The sequence below is a fragment of the Heterodontus francisci genome, unplaced genomic scaffold (assembly GCF_036365525.1).
Source record: "Heterodontus francisci isolate sHetFra1 unplaced genomic scaffold, sHetFra1.hap1 HAP1_SCAFFOLD_59, whole genome shotgun sequence".
NCBI classification, from domain to species: Eukaryota; Metazoa; Chordata; class Chondrichthyes; order Heterodontiformes; family Heterodontidae; genus Heterodontus; species Heterodontus francisci.
The window spans coordinates 3,062,371-3,079,020 of NW_027140758.1; positions in this window are offsets into that span (position 1 = coordinate 3,062,371).

The window sequence follows — 16,650 nt, forward strand, 5'->3', positions numbered from 1 at the left end:
CCATCTCCATTTGACGATCAACAGCATTGCCATCGCTGAATCCCCCCACCCTCAACATCCTGGGGGTTACCATTGACAAAAGCTTAACTGGACCATTCACATACATACTCTGGCTGCAAGAGTAAATCAGATAGTGGGAATTCTGTGATGAGTAACTCAGCTCAAGGCACGTGGTGAAATGCTCATTAGGAGAGCTGGAGAAATGGACTGGTCAGGTGGGCAGAAAAGTGGCAAATGGAACTCAACTTGGAGAAGTGTGAGGTGATGCCTTTGGTGAGGTCAAACACAGCAAAGGAATACACAATTAATGGGAGAATGCTGAGAGGTGTAGAGGAAGTGAGGGACCTTGAAGTGAATGTCCACAAATCCCTGAAAGTAGCAGGACAGGTTGATAAGTTGGTTGAGAAGGCTTATGGAATCCTTTCCTTTATTAGCCGATGTATAGAATATAAGAGCAGGGAGGTTATGCTGGAACAGTGTCAATCATTAGTTAGGCCACAACTTGAGTTCTGTGTGCAGTTCTGGTCACCTCATTCCAGAAAGGATGTAATTGCACTAGAGAGGTTACAGAGGAGATTTACGAGGATGTTGCCAGCTCTGGAAAAATGCAGCGATGAGGAAAGATTGGATCAGCTGGGGTTGAATAGAGGAGGCTGAGGGGAGATTTGAATGAAATGTACAAAATTGTGAGGGGTCTGGATAGAATGGATGGGAAGGGTCTATTTACATTAGTAGGGAGGTCAGTGACTGGGGGGCATAGATTTAAAGTGATGTGTTGAACAATTAGAGGGGAGATGAGGAATGGTTTTTTCACCCAGAGGGCTGTGGGAGTCTGGAATTCACTGCCTGTAAGGGTAGCTGAGGCAGAAACCCTCAACTCATTTAAAAGGTGTCTGGATGTGCACCTCAAGTACCTGAACCTGCAGGTCTACGGTCCAAATGCTGGACAATGGGATTCAGCTGGGTGGCTCGTTTTTTGGCCTGCCTGTGCTGTAAAATTTCTATGTTCTATGATTCTATGCAGACACAATGGGCCGAATGGCCTCCTTCTGCACTGCAATAATTTTGTGATTTTTGACTCTCCAAAACTTGTCAACCATCTACAAGGCACAAACCAGGATGAGTGCAGCACCAACAATACTCTAGAAACTCGACACTGTCCAGGACAAAGCAGCCGCCTTGATTGTCACCCCATTCACCACCTGAAACATTCACTCCCTTCATCACTGACGCACAGTGGCAGTAGTGTGTACCATCTACCAGATGCACTGCTGCAACTCACCAAGGCTCCGCAGACAGCACCTTCCAAACCGAAGACCTCCACCACTTTGAAGGACAAGGACTGCAGATGCATGGAAACACCACCATGTGCAAGCTCCCCTCCAAGTCACACACCATCTGATCTGCAAATATATCGCTGTTCATGCACTGATGCTGGGTCAAAATCCTGGATCTCCCTTCCTAACAGAACTGTGGGTGTACCTACATCACATGGAGTGCAGCAACTCAAGAAGGGAGCTCACCGCCACCTTGTCAAGGACAATTAGGGATGGGTAACAAATTCTGGCCTTGCCAGTGTCGCTCACATCCCATGAAAGAATATGCCTCATTTTATACTCAATTGTCCTCTGAATGCAGCCCAACCCTCTATTTGCTCCAACTATCACTTCACAGCATTGCTGCTGTACCTTTAGAGATCTGTGCACTAGAACATCCAGATCTCTGCTCAAAATTATTTTCTTTTTTCCACCTACTTTAATGTTTTTCCCTGAAGGGTGTATGGATGTTGAGCATTCGCCCTGTCCACATGAATAACACTGCACTTACCCAAATTAAACATAATTTACCAGTCATGAACCCAATCTCCCAACACATTAACATCAGCCTGAAACAGTCGAGTATCGTCTACAGTCTGAACACTCGCACAGATCTTCAAATCATCTGTAAATTTACAGATGGTGCCCCCTACACCTACATCCAGATCATTAATAAAAATAGTAAAGAGCAACAGTCCCAACACCGATCCCTGTGAGATACCATTGGTAACTGGTCTCCAAACAGATCCAGATCCATCTGTAACTACTTTCTGCCTACGTCTGCCAGTCAGTTCCCAATCCAGATCAATATATTACCACTGATACCAGGGACTTTAATCTTATAGAGAAGCCTCTTGTGTGGAACCTTATCAAAATCTTTTGACTGTGATCTGCTAATTGAACACAGGCCGGGGATGAGGCCTAGGCCTGTCCTGCTTTGTGTGTGGGTCTCAGGACCACACAAGGTGAGATCAGCTCACTGAGCACAGGCCCATCCTGCTCTATATGGTGCTCAGTACCTCACCAAATGAGAATAACTAACACACCACAGGCCATGGAGCCTCGGCCCATCCTTCCCTGATTGCGGTTCAGTGCCAACCAGGTCAGATCAGCTAATTCAGCACAGGCCGGAGATGGAAGCTGGATCTTTCCTGCTCTGGGGACTCCGTACCATACCAGGTGCGATGAAGTAAAATACCACAGGCCGGGGATGGAGCCTGAGATCTCCCTGTTCTGTGTGGGGATCTGGACAACAACGTGTGAGAAGAACTATCATCCCTCAGGCTGAGGAAGGAGCCTGGGCCCATTCTGTTCTGTGTGGCTCCTACCACACTGAGTGGGATCAGTTAACACAACACAGGCCATGAATACATCCAGGCCCTTTCCTGCTCCGTGTGGCTCAGTATCACACCAGGTGGCATCAGCTAACACAGCACAGGCTGGGGCTGGAGCTGGAGCCTGGGCCCGCCCTGCTCTGTGGGCTCAGTAACAACCCGTAAGATGAACTTTTTTCAAAAGACTTCAGTGTATTTATCTCTGTCCAACACTGTGAGGCAGCTTTCTGTGTTTATAAAGAGTGTAATTTATTGACTGGTCTCTTGGATCAAACAGGGTAACATACAGAGGTCTGTGTGCAGAGGGTTTGGGGGTGAGCTCTGATTCCTAACCCTTTCTGGATTGTGAGGAATAAAGAATGAATGAGAGAGAGAGAATGTGGGAGAAGGGATGATGGAAGAATTTGTCCGTGAACCTGATTAAAAGTGGCTCAAACGCAAGATAATATTAAGATATCAAGAGCAGAACATTAACATAATCTGAGTTCCGCGATCTGGTTGGGTCCCATTCCCCTGAAGTGAGGAATGAACGGGTGGGGAAATTCCGCCTGGAGTTATATTTGTCTCCAATGAAGATGAGTTCACAGTGAGCCTGGAATAGCTCAGTTGGGAGAACACTAGATTGAAGAACCAGGATACAATCCCTGGTTTCATCAGTTTTAATTTGGTGTCTCCTTCATTTTAAGTAGAGAGAATCAGAGGGGAGATTTTCCACTCTTGACCCCATGGGCTGAATTTTAAACTAACGGTGCGGCTCTCGGCAGAGGCACCGGAAGTGGGTGTCGTCACCACACGAGTGAAATGTGGACGACCGACCCCGATCACGGAGCAGCCGACCAATTAATGAAGGGGAGGCGTGGGGCCCATGTAAACAAGGACCAGAGGCAGGGAACGAGGCACCGATGGCACCGACATCTGACACAACGGCAGGTGCTGGCACCATATTGAAAGGGCTGCCAGACCTGCATTCACTGCTGCCTGGTTTAAAGGAGTGTCTTCCTGAGAGCCCTCTGCTGCCCCAGAACCCGTTCTGCTGCCTCTGCTGCCCCAGGACCCATTCTGCTGCCTCTGCTGTCCCAGAACCCGTTCTGCTGCATCTGCTGCCCCAGGATCCGTTCTGCTGCCTCTGATGCCCCAGGACCCGTTCTGCTGCCCCAGGACCCGTTCTGCTGCCTCTGCTGCTCCAGGACCCGTTCTGCTGCCCCAGGACCCGTTCTGCTGCCTCTGATGCCCCAGGACCCGTTCTGCTTCCCCAGGACCCGTTCTGCTGCCTCTGCTGCTCCATGACCCGTTCTGCTGCCCCAGGACCCGTTCTGCTGCCTCTGCTGCCCCAGGACCCTTTCTGCTGCCCCAGGACCCGTTCTGCTGCCTCTGCTGCTCCAGGACCCGTTCTGCTGCCCCAGGACCCATTCTGCTGCCTCTGCTGCCCCAGGATCCGTTCTGCTGCCTCTGCTGCTCCAGGACCCGTTCTGCTGCATCTGCTGCCCCAGGACCTGTTCTGCTGCCTCCGCTGCCCCAGGACCAGTTCTGCTGCATCTGCTGCCCCAGGACCTGTTCTGCTGCCTCTGCTGCCCCACGACCTGTTCTGCTGCCTCCGCTGCCCCAGGACCAGTTCTGCTGCCTCTGCTGCCCCAGGACCAGTTCTGCTGCATCTGCTGCCCCAGGACCAGTTCTGCTGCCTCCGCTGCCCCAGGACCTGTTCTGCTGCCTCCGCTGCCCCAGGACCTGTTCTGCTGCCTCTGCTGCCCCAGGACCTGTTCTGCTGCATCTGCTGCCCCAGGACCTGTTCTGCTGCCTCTGCTGCCCAGGACCCGTTCTGCTGTCACTGATGCCCCAGGACCCGTTCTGCTGTCTCTGCTGCCTGATAGGTAAGGAGCTGAGTGCGAGCCTGCAGTGACCATGGTCCAATGGTTTGGCGATGCCTTCCTGCAGGTTCGCCTCCAGGTGACAACAGATAGGTGGAAGATCCTCTTCCCCAGGGATGGGAGGTGGAGACCTGTCCACCTGACCAAGCAAAGCTGCTTTGAGATAGTAGGTGAAGTCAGCAGCCGTGGGGTCACCCCCAAGACATGGATCCAGTGCACGAAGTGGGTCAATGACCGGATCCGGGTTGCTCAGGCACAAACTCAAAACACTTTGGACCCTTTGGACATTGCGCATGGCAGAGTGAGAGGGAGTGTTTGGTGGAAAGGGAGTGACCACCCAGTCATGTGTATTGGGGAAGGGCAGCAGGACATGCTGCCTGAGGCTTGGATGCATCTCGGTGGGAGGTGCACATCAGTCATTGAATAAACTCACACAGTCCCTCGAGAGGGGCCACATGCAGGAGGAATATGTGTGTCCACATCATGGACTGCTGGACTATCACCATCAGAGGTATTGGGTTTGTCCCCGCTGGGAGACTAACTTTGTTGATCATAGTGGCTGCAGGAGAAGACAGCCCACAATCGGAAAGAGCATGTCAAGACTGGCAGTGGATGCCTTATCTCCATGTCCTCATTCCGATGGAGGAGGAGGCCATGGAACAGGCAGGGCAGCAAAGCAGCTGCTCCATCGCTGATGGAGAGACAGGGACACCTACCTAATAGAGTGAGTGAACATCTCGTGGGGCACAAGGGAGCATCCGCTGCAAAGGAGCCATACTGCTCATCTGTTCACCACTGCATCAATGGAGCTGCACAGTAGGGGTGGTTGGAATGTCACGATGGGCAGACCCTAACCCTTCACTGTCCCTGTTTTCACATGCAGGCTAGGATGAACGACAAGAGCGAAGAGCTGGAGAGACTGGGGGACAGCCAGACACCTCTGAGGAGGAGGAGGGAGCCTCAGATGGTGAACCATCACCTCATTCCCGTGCACCCTCCACCAGCACAGAAACCCTCACTCGATGGGTATCCACTTGCTGTTAGATTTGGGCACACAAGCTGGTGAGGACGTCACAGACAGGCCCGGGCAGCTGACGGAGGCTGTGATAGCCGAGGCCACTGGCAGTTGGAAGTCTGTGGGAGGCCAGGCCCATGCTGAGTCCCAGGCTGATGACGTGCCTCTGGTGTCACCAGCAACACGGGAAATACTGCAGCTGCAGCAAGAGGTCAGGCAACATCTGGCAGAGTTGCCAGAGGTTATGTGTACCCAAGTTCGGATGATGGAGGAGTCCATCCAGGCCTTGCATGCTGTACTGTCTCTGATGCGGGTGTGTCTGGCTTCCTTCCTTGAGAGATTGGTGACTCTGATGGAGAGCCAGATCCAGCCGACCAAACAGTGGCTGCCGGAGATGTGCGCAGACTTGCACTCCATCGCTTTGTCCATGAGCTCCATCCAGCGGTGACAAGGTGAGAGGGGGGACGTGGCACCTGAACTCTTCACCAGGTCCTCGTCCCTCTCAGGTCAGCAGCGAGGTACAAGTGTGTCTTATAAGGGGGAGGAGCAGCTGGCTGCTACATCTGGGGTCCCCTCTCAGGGTGTTCCTGGTGTGGACAGTAGCTCCAAAGCCCCTCTGCGAGTGACACAAGTGATGCCAGTGCCTGCCTCCATCATCCTCGATGACAGAGTGGTGTCCCTGTACCTGTGCAGGAGGCCCTCAGTGTGCCGGGGCCCTCCAGGCCTCAGGCAGCAAGAGGACGGCCACCAATGTCATCCCAAGCCATGGGGCAGCAAGGTCAGCAGCCTGTCTCCATCTCAGTTGACAGAGCAGGGGGAGCACCCCGTAGGAGCACCCGGAAAAGATTTAAGAAGAGCACCTAGATTCACTGAGGGGTTCACGGGTGAATGTACATTCCAGATGGATAGGGTTGTGTTTGGTGTCACACGGAATATAGAAATGATGTTCTCTCACTATGTCTCCTTCTTATTGTTGATACCATTTGGGACTTCATTTAAACCCTTCCTCCCAAGGGGCTGGAAGTGAGGGACCAAGCCCTGAGTTTACAAAGCTTCGGCCTTGTCACTGTGCGATGTGTACCTGGACGCTGCAGAACAGAAGGAAGGAGGTGACAACAGGGCTGCTTAAAGCTAAGACTTTATTGCTGTGGTTCCAGAAGGTGGTAAGGCTCAAAGGAAACTTGAATGTATAAGGGTGTCTCATGTCTCCCTTGTGTGTATCTCATGGCCCCTTTCCTGCTGTGCCTGAGGTTCTTCATCTGGCACTGCTTGGGCAGCATCCTCCTCCACATCCTCATCATCAGAGGAGACACCACACTCCACGATATCCTCACTAGTCAGCACCTCACCCCTCTGTAATGCCAGATTGTGCTGTGCACAGCAAACCACCACGATATGCGACACCCTCGCCGGGACATACTGAAGGGCTCCACGGGATCGATCTAGGCACCTGAATCTCATCTTCAGGAGACCAATGGCCTCCTTGATGGTCGCTCGGGTTGACCCGCAGCAGGTGTTGTACCTCTCCTCTGCATCCGTGCGTGGGTTCCTCACAGACGTCAGTAGTCATGTCCTCAGTGGGTAGCCCTTGTCTCCAAGGATCCATCTCTGAAAGCGGATGGGGCCGCGGAAAGGTTCTGGCACCTGGGAGTGCCTTGGTATGCAGGCGTTCTGGCTGCTTCCCGGGATTTGTGCAAACACCGATGGGATCCATTTGCAGTGGTCGCAGACCAACTGCACACTGAGCAAGTGGAAGCCCTTCCTGTTGAAGGCTGCTGGCTGGTCTGCAGGAGCCTTGATGGTCACATGGGTGCAGTCAATGACACCCTACACCTGGTGGAATCCAGCGATGGCCCCGAATCCTATAGCTCTCTCAGCTTGACTGTTTGGATCAATGTGCACATAGTCACCGGCCCTCCTGAACAGGACATTGGTGACCTCCTTGATGCACTGATTCACTACAGACTGTGAGATTTCACACATATCTCCAGTGGATCCCCGCAATGATCTGGTGGTGAAGAAGTTCAGTGGCACGGTGACCTTCAGTGACACTGGCATCAGGTGCCCACCAAGTCGCATGGGGCACAGCTGCATCATGGCAGAGAGATCAGTGACGACCTCCGTGGAGAGGTGCAGTCTGCGGAGACACTGTCACTCGGACATCTGCAGGTAGTTGAACCTCGGCTGACGTGTTCCTCTGCCTCCTTCTCCAGCCTCATGTTGGAGGCTGGCCTTCCTGTGGGCCCCCAAGCTGCTGTGGTGCCCCTGCTGGTGCCTGCGCCTCCCTCCCTTCCTCTCTACTCCTCCTCCTCCTCCTCAATGGGAGCCTCGAATCCAATGAGAGCCTCGAATGAGGCCCATGACAGGTTGCCCCTCCCTGAGTGCAAGGCCTTCACAGTAAACAACACCCAGCCACATTTACCTCTCTTGTCATCCTCAATGAGGTGGCACTGCCCCAATGACACCCTGGTGTGGCTCACCCTGCAAAGCTGGCACATTGGCCCCCACTCCTGACAGTGTTTCCCGATGCCTTTTCCCCCTCCACCCTTGCTGCCAAGTTTTGCTGCCTCACCCGATAGCTTCCCAGTGAAGACAACACTCAGCTCCCACCTCCCAGTCACCTCCTTTAACCAGGCGAGGCTCTGAAGCCCCGTGGTTCCCGTGTGCTATTAGTTCAATTGGATCCAGTGAATAAAATTGCTGACAATTGGCATCATAAATACTTTAAATGCCTTCTTGCCGTGTGGATGTGCGAAGTCTGCCCTCCATGTCAGCCGCCGACAGAAAAATCCGGTCCAACGTCTTCCATCCCTATTTTATACATCCCCCTCCCCCTCCCCGGCCTCCATTCCCGTCTCCAACGGTCCCTTAAAATTCTGGCCCATGTCTCTAAGACTAATGGGAGTGAAACTACAGCTGCTCCTTAGACTGAACAGGGAGAGCTGCTCTCTCTGTGTTTAAAGTGAATGAATCTGCTCTTTACCTTGTCTTACTGGAACGTTCACTGTCTGGAGATGTCTGTTTGAAAATGTTTTCCTGTTATATTAATGGAGCAGAGGAGCAGATGTGAGGTACTGTTGAACAGAGAGGTTTGGAAGTGGGTGAAGGGGTGGAGTGACGGTGTGAGTGAGGTGTGCAGTGAGTTGGCCATTCTCAATAGAGTGTCAGGAATGAAGGTCAGAGGAACAGACCAGGCTGGAAACACAGAAAGAGCGAGGAAAAGCTGGTGTGAAAAAAAGAGATTAAACAACAGGCTTGTTCATTTGGTTTGGGTCTGGTGTTTAGAATACCCGGAATCTGGGTTCACTTCCCTTCCAACTCAGCGAATTGTATCAACATTATGTTCATAAAACCATAGAATGATACCCAAAGAAGGAGACCATTTGGTCCATTGTGTCAGTGCTGTCTCCTGTAATCTGTACATTTTTCCTTCCAGTATTTATCCCTATCGCTTCTCAAAGTTACGACTGAATCTGCTTTCAAGTCCTGATCAGACAGTGCATTCCAGATCACAACACATCACTGTATAAAAAATCATTCCTAATTTCGCCTCTGGTTCTTTTCTCAATCACCTGATAAATACATCCTCTGGTTACTGACCCTTTTGCCACTGGAAACCATTTCTCCTTATTTAACTTATTGAAAACCTTCTTGATGATGTCACATACTAGACTGCCAGTAAAACGGAAGCCCATGGAATAAAACGGACAATGACAGCATGCATATGAAGTTTGCAGACTGATAGGAACATAGGAGCAGGAGTAGGCCATTCAGCCCGTCGAGCCCACCCTGCCATTCAATATGATGATGACTGATCGTCCACTTCAATGCCTTTTTCCCACACTATCTCCATATCCCCTATGTCATTTGTATTTAGAAATCTGTCAATCTCTGCTTTAAACATACTCAATGACTGAGCTTCCACAGCCCTCTGAGGTAGAGAATTCCAAAGATTCACAACCCACTGAGTAAAGAAATTTCTCCTCATCTCTGTCCGAAGTGGCTTTCCCCTTCCGTTGAAATTGTGTCCCCTGGTTCTAGACTCCTCAACCGGGGGAAACATCTTAGCTTCATCTACCTGTCTATCCCTTTAAATATTTTGTAAGTTTCAATGAGATCACCTCTCATTCTTCAAAACTCTAGAGAACTCAGGCCCAGGTTCCCCAATCTCTCTTCATTTGACAGTCCCGCCATCCCGGGAACAAGTCTGGTGAACCTTCGTTGCACTCCCTCTATGGCAATGATATCCTTCCGAAGGTAAGGGGAACAAAACTTCACACAGTATTCCAAAGTGCAATCCAACCAAGGTTATATACAAATGAAGCAAGACTTCACTACTCCTGTACTCAAATCCTCTTGCGATAGAGGCGAACATATCATTTGCCTTCCTAATTGCTTGCTGCACCTGCATGTTAGCCTTCAGTCACTTAGTGACAAGGACACCCAGGCCCCTTTGTACATTCACACTCTTACCATTTAACAAATAATCTGCACATCTGTTTCTCCTACCAAAGTGGATAACCTCACATTTTTACACATTATATTTCATGTGCCACTTTCTTGTCCACTCACTAAGTCTGTCCAAATTCCCTTGAAGCCACCTTGCAACTTCCTCACAACACACATTCCCACCTAGTTTTGTGTCATCTGCAAACTTGGAAATACTACATTTGGTCCCCACATCCAAATCATGTGAACAGCTGGGTCACAGTGTGGTGGTGAACAGTTGGATTTCTGTCTGGAGGAAGGTTTACAGTGGGTTCCCCATGGTTCCTCAAAACTTCAGTTATGTGCAGAGACTGGAAAAGCTGGGGTTGTTCTCCTTGGAGCAGAGCAAGTTCAGAACAACTTTGACAGAGTTAGAATCAAGGAATCAAATGGTTACAGTACAGAAGGAGACCATTCAGTCCATCATGTCCATGACAGCTCTTTGCAAGAGCAGATCAGCTAATTCCACTCCTCTGCCCTTTCATTGTAGCCCTGCAAATTTTCTCGATTCAGGTGTTTATCCAATTCCCTTTTGAAAGCCACGATTGAATCTGCCTCCAGCACACTCTCAGGCAGTGCATTCCAGATCCGAACCACTCACTCTGTCCCACACCCCGGTACCATTGCAGAAAATCTTTTCTGTTCATTTCATCCCTCATAAATAATTGAAATGAAATGTTTATTCGGAAATGCACAACATAAAAAGGAGAGAGAAATAAATGCTGAGTAAAATAGAAGTCAATGTTTGGAAGGTAAAAAGAGCAAAAGATGTAACTTTTATTCTGGTTGAGTGAGAGGAATATATCACACTTTGGGGCTTTTGTAAGAGGATTTACTGATAAACCTGGGATTTGAGAGGAAGCTGGTTCATGGTTTACAGAACAAATTCAGCCCCTGGGGTGGAGCCAATAGCTGCACCGTCCAATAACAGACAGGACGGGGACACTGTCTCAGGCCTGGTGAGCTCAGTCGATGAAAGCATGAATCTCTGAATCTCAAGTTTTTGAGTTTGAGCCCACGGTGGGTGTTTTCTATTTCCTTTTTAGGCTGATTTTACAGGCATTCTCCAGCTCTGAATTCCTCGGCAGAGAGTTCAAGGAGTGTTTGAAATGAGATTCAACAGCAGTATGAGAAAGTCTCTCCTTGATTCAGGACTCTTACCTCTCTGCAGCATCTCGCTGCTGAAGATTGAACTTTTTCTCATTTCATTCTCAGCTCAGGGTCAGTGTGGATCACTGGGACTTCTGGCTGTCTCCCACTTCACAATCCATCAGTGCTGAGAAAGCAATGGGGAATATTACTCACATGTTGTAATGTTCTATAAATACTTGAATGTATTTCACACTGTGTCCAACAGTGTGAATCTCCCCTGGTATATCAGCTCACCAACACTTCAACAGAACATTCACATAATGTGAGCTCTGAGATCTGTTCAGATCCCATTCCCAAGACCTGGAAAGTGGGATTGGGCTGGATCACTCTTTTTCAGCTGGCACAGACACGATTGCTAAATGGTCTCATTCTGTGCCATACATTTTCTCCATTTTCTATGTTCTATGAAGTGAGGTGTGATTGGGAGGGGCAATTCCACCAGTGTTATATTTTCTACCAAAAGAATGACACAAGGGATACTTCACATTTTTATTCATTCATTCATGCGATGTGGGCATCGCTGGCTAGGCCAGCATTTATTGCCCATCCCTAATTGCCCATGAGAAGGTGGTGGTGAACTGCCTTCTTGAACCGCTGCAGTCCATGTGGGGTAGGTACACCCACAGTGCTGTGAGAAAGGGAGTTCCAGGATTTTGACCCAGCGACAGTGAAGGAACGGCGGTATAGTTCCAAGTCAGGATGGTGTGTGGCTTGGAGGGGAACTTGCAGGTGGTGGTATCCCGTGCATTTGCTGCCCTTGCCCTTCTCGGTGGCAAAGGTCGCTGGTTTGGAAGGTGCTGTCGAAGGAGTCTTGGTGCATTGCTGCAGTGCATCTTGTAGACGGTACACACTGCTGCCACTGTGTGCCGATGGTGGAGGGAGTGAATGTTTGTAGATGGGGTGCCAATCAAGTGTGATGCTTTGTCCTGGACGGTGTTGAGATTCTTGAGTTGGAATTGCACCCTTCCAGGTAAGTGGAGAGTATTCCATCACACTCTTGACTTGTGAATTGCAGATGGTGGACAGGCTTTGGGGAGTCAGGAGTCATGGATGATTGAGAGGAATATATCACACTTTGGGGCTTTTGTAAGAGGATTTATTGATAAACCTGGGATTTGAGAGGAAGCTGCTTCATGGTTTACAGAACAAATTCAGCCCCTGGGGTGGAGCCAACAGCTGCACTGTAATTACTCACCTCAGGATTCCAAGCCTCTGACCTGCTCTTCTAGTCACGTTATTTGTATGGCTACCCATGGTAACCTCCATGATGTTGATGGTGGGGGATTCAGTGATTGTAATGCTATTGAATGTCAAGGGGAGATAGTTAGATTCTCTCTTGTTGGAGATGGTCATTGCCTGGCACTTGTGTGGTGCGAATGTTACTTGCCACTTATCATCCCAAGTCTGTGTGACTGAAATAGCTCAGTTGGGAGTGTGTTAGACTGAAGATCCCTGGTTCAATCTGAGGTTTTGGCAGTTCTCCTTTATTCTGCATCGCCCTTTGGTTTTGACTCTTGAGCTGCACAATTTACACTGAAATTATTTACCCAACTCTGAAGGTTGGATTGGAATAGAGAGATATCAAGGATGGGAAATATTTACATTGTCTGCTTTTGCTTATTCTCTATCTCCTTGTGTCCTTTTCCCCAGTTTTTGAATCTTTCGGGGCCGGGTGAACATTTGATTTGCTGCACATGTCCCAAACTAAAGCCTTTTCCACATCTCTGGGCGGTCAGACTTGCTCTGTCTTTTTTTTCTGCTCGTGACCATTAACGAGAACAGGCCACGAGTTCAATGTTTATCAGCAAACGGAAGATTATTGGAAAGAATTCTGTGTTACTCCAGACCAGTGACAAAGATGCAATGGATGTTATTCAAAATAAATTCCCTTTGACATTTGATGTAAACTTGTTTGCATCTAAAAGTTGGATTTTAAGTGTTACAAAAATGTGTCAAATGAATGACTGACCATGTGACAGCGCACATGGGGATCAAATCCACAGCCTTGTTGTTATCAACACTGCGTCCTAACCAACTGAACTAAGCGGCCTATAGACAGAGCCAGGTATGGGTTTGAGCCGCACGCTGTGTGGTTTGTGTTTTATTTCTCACACTGGGTGACAGAGCAATTGTACAAACAATGGACACATCACATCCCTGAAACATTGTTCTGATATAAAACAGTGTGAAATAAGAATTGAGCATGGAAATGGAACGGAACCAGAAATCAGGACTTTAATCTATTAAAGTTGATCTTGAAATTCTACCATGCACGAACATTCCAAGAGAACGAACTCTCTTCTGATATAAAATCCAGGAACTTGAGCTGCTGTAAAATATAAGTGAGCCTGACATGATTTGAACACACAATCTTCTGATCTGGAGTCAGACACGCTACCGTTGCGCCTCAAGCTCACAGATAAAGCAAAGTCTTCCATTCCTGGCAGATTTACTTCTTGTTTAGATTCAGTGATTGAAATTAATTCAATCCTCATCTGACCTCCGCTCTGAAAAGGCCTGCCACCCGACCTGAATCCAACGGGACCCGACGACCTGTGTCGGGTCCGGATCGTGTTGGGTCGCTCTTCCGGGTCTGGCTTTCGGGCTCGGGTCAGGTCGGGCCAGGTTCGGGTCGGGCTGGGTCCAGGTCGGGCTGAGTCCGTGTCGGACACACACAGTAAGTATTACATTTAACTCTGCTGCGAAGTTGAGTTTAATAAGTGTCAAAAGTTGAAAAGCCAACCGAAGCTGGGAGTCCGGGTCATCAAGGACGGAAACTCTGAGTCTGCTCAGTGAGCAAGTGAGCATCTCTATGACGTCATTGCGCTCATGCTGCAGCTTCCTGTCGATTCGGAATCGGGAGGCAGGTAAAGTGAACATTCCGGTGGTCGGGTAAGGATGAGGTCGGTTCGGGCGCGGGAATAAATGGAGATACTCGGGCCGGGTCGGGCTCGGGTCCAATGTGGTTCTGTCAGGTTCGTGTCGGGTTTTTTTTCCTGACAGTTCAGTGCCTTATTTAAACTATTACTTGGAGTTCTGTTTTACAGGGTCTCGGCTGTTTAAGTGTTTCCCAGACCCACTACTCTGATTAATCAGACATTTTGCTGCGAACTGCTGCTGCTACAATTGAAATGTAAAAAAGAATTTCCAGTGACCTGCAACCAATGGACAAATACATTTCAGAAAGATAAAGCTCATTCACCAATCCACAAATGTGTCTTTCTGCTTATATTTATAAACAACTCCTTCTCTCCACTATGAGAACTATACAATCACTACAGTTATTTGAAAGTTAGTATAACATGTTCCAGTTCATCAATTTTAAAACTGCAGCAGGTATTTTCCAGAAAACTTCTCTGTTGGAACCTCAGTCCCATTTAGATTGAAAGTGGACAATTAATGTATTCACTTGTTCATTGTGGACAGGTGTCTGACTTAGAATAAATCTCATTAACTTTCAATGAGGTGGCAGTATTTCTGTGCTCCCATTTTACACAGTCTGTCCTGTTCATGCACCATGTTTTTGTTCTCCTCTCCCATTCTCCACAGGATACAGATTGCAAGCATCATCAATCTAGCTGTTGTAAAGCATTTGAAGAATCTGGTCACACAGGTATTGAAACATTCATTTTCTGCCATTTTACAAGTTGGTTGCTTTAAACACAGTACGATGTGCAATCATCTTGAAAAGAGATTCTCTTCAATATCCAATACAAACTGAATTACAAACCTGACAGACAAACACAGGAGAACAAGTGACCAGTGAACACAAACCTCATGGTGCTAATTTTCAGATTTGTTGCAGTCATCCGAGAAAACAAGTGAAAGAATATTCCAATGAAATGATTTGGAAAGTAGGTGTGACTTTTGTTGGTGTTTTCTTTGCTCTGTTGGTGAAACTTTCTTGCACCTGACTCCTGTTCATGTCTCTGTTTCCTCTATTGAATGAGGAAGGAGGTATTTGATCAGAAATCAACTGGATTGTGTACCTTTGAGAGGGGATTTCTGCACCATCAGGGCTGGAAACAGGAGTGAGTGAAAGACAATGTGTGGAGTTTGATTTTGTACAGAGGGAGAGCAAATCTAACAGGACTGTGAGATATTGGCCTGGATTTTACAGCCCCAATAGCGGTGAATTCTGAGACTTTCACTGCTATTGAGGGTCTGAACAGCACTGCAACTGCTGGTACGTGCACACACTAACACCAGCATCTGGAAGATGTGGTGGTGAGAAATGTGCTTAGAAGGAGCCTCTGATCATAATCGCACCAGCCCACTCTTTAAAGTGACAGGGACCTGTAGTTCAGCAATTTGGGCTCATTGCCCACAATGTACCCTGATTTTTACCTGGGTTGGATTAAAGCCGGTACCAACAGGCTGCTCGGGAAAGACTTTTCTGTTGACACAACAGCTCCACTATTCCAGGAAGACACCGGCAGCAGCAGTGGTCAACTTTCAGAGGGAATTCAGACATTTTAAATGTTGTATTTTATTTCTTAATTGTCTGTAACTTTTTAGCATAGCCTGATCAGAGTTCTTAAATTTACATCTGACTTTTTATTAACAAGATTGAAGTGCTTTTAAAAGATCTCTAAATGTATATGACTTTTTATCAAGAATTACTTGGCTTCTTTTTAAAGACTCTTGAGCAAGATTGAAGTGACTTTTAAAAACTACATCTTATCCTTTACAATCCTGCTTCCATGTAGATGACATTGGAAGATGACTTCAGAATAGCTTAGACTATCTTTCTAACAGGTACTGCAACAGCTTAAGACCTACTTTTCTGCAAAAGCTGGTGAATTACCTTCCGGGAGCGGAGAGGAGCGGAGCGGAGCAGACCTATATGGACCGATATGAGGAGAACGTTGAGAGCAGAGCCTATAAATCCAATCCGAGGATCGAGGCCCAGTCCCTTCCCTTCCAGGAGTGGAGTGGAGATCTTCCAGTGTGCTGGAGTTTTGAAAAAAAAGAAGCCAACTGTGATGTCAGAGGAGAGCTGCAAGGTGATTGGTTGGTGAGTCACTGCTGTTAGTGTATTTAAATATCTTAAAGAAAAGGGCAAAGTTTTTTTACTTGAAAAAAAAAACCTCTGCTGATAAGATGAGTACTACTAAATTGTTTTTTTTATTCAGTGTCGCTTATGAAGGACTTGAGATTGTCGTGGGTAGAACAAGGCCCCTAGTGTCATTAGTATTGTTTAATTAAGGGAGTAACTAATTAATCTAAGGGTAAGTCATGGCAGGAGAGCTCAGCCCCGTGATATGCTCCTCCTGCGCTATGTGGGGATTCAGGAACCCTCCCAGTCTCCATGACGACCATGTGTGCAGGAAGTGTATCCAGCTGCAGCTACTGGCTACTCGCATTATGGAGCTGGAACTGCGGGTGGTTTCACTGTGGAGCATTCACGAAGCTGAGGGCGTCATAGATAGCATGTTTAGTGAGGTGGTCGCACCGCAGGTAATGGATGCACAGGCAGA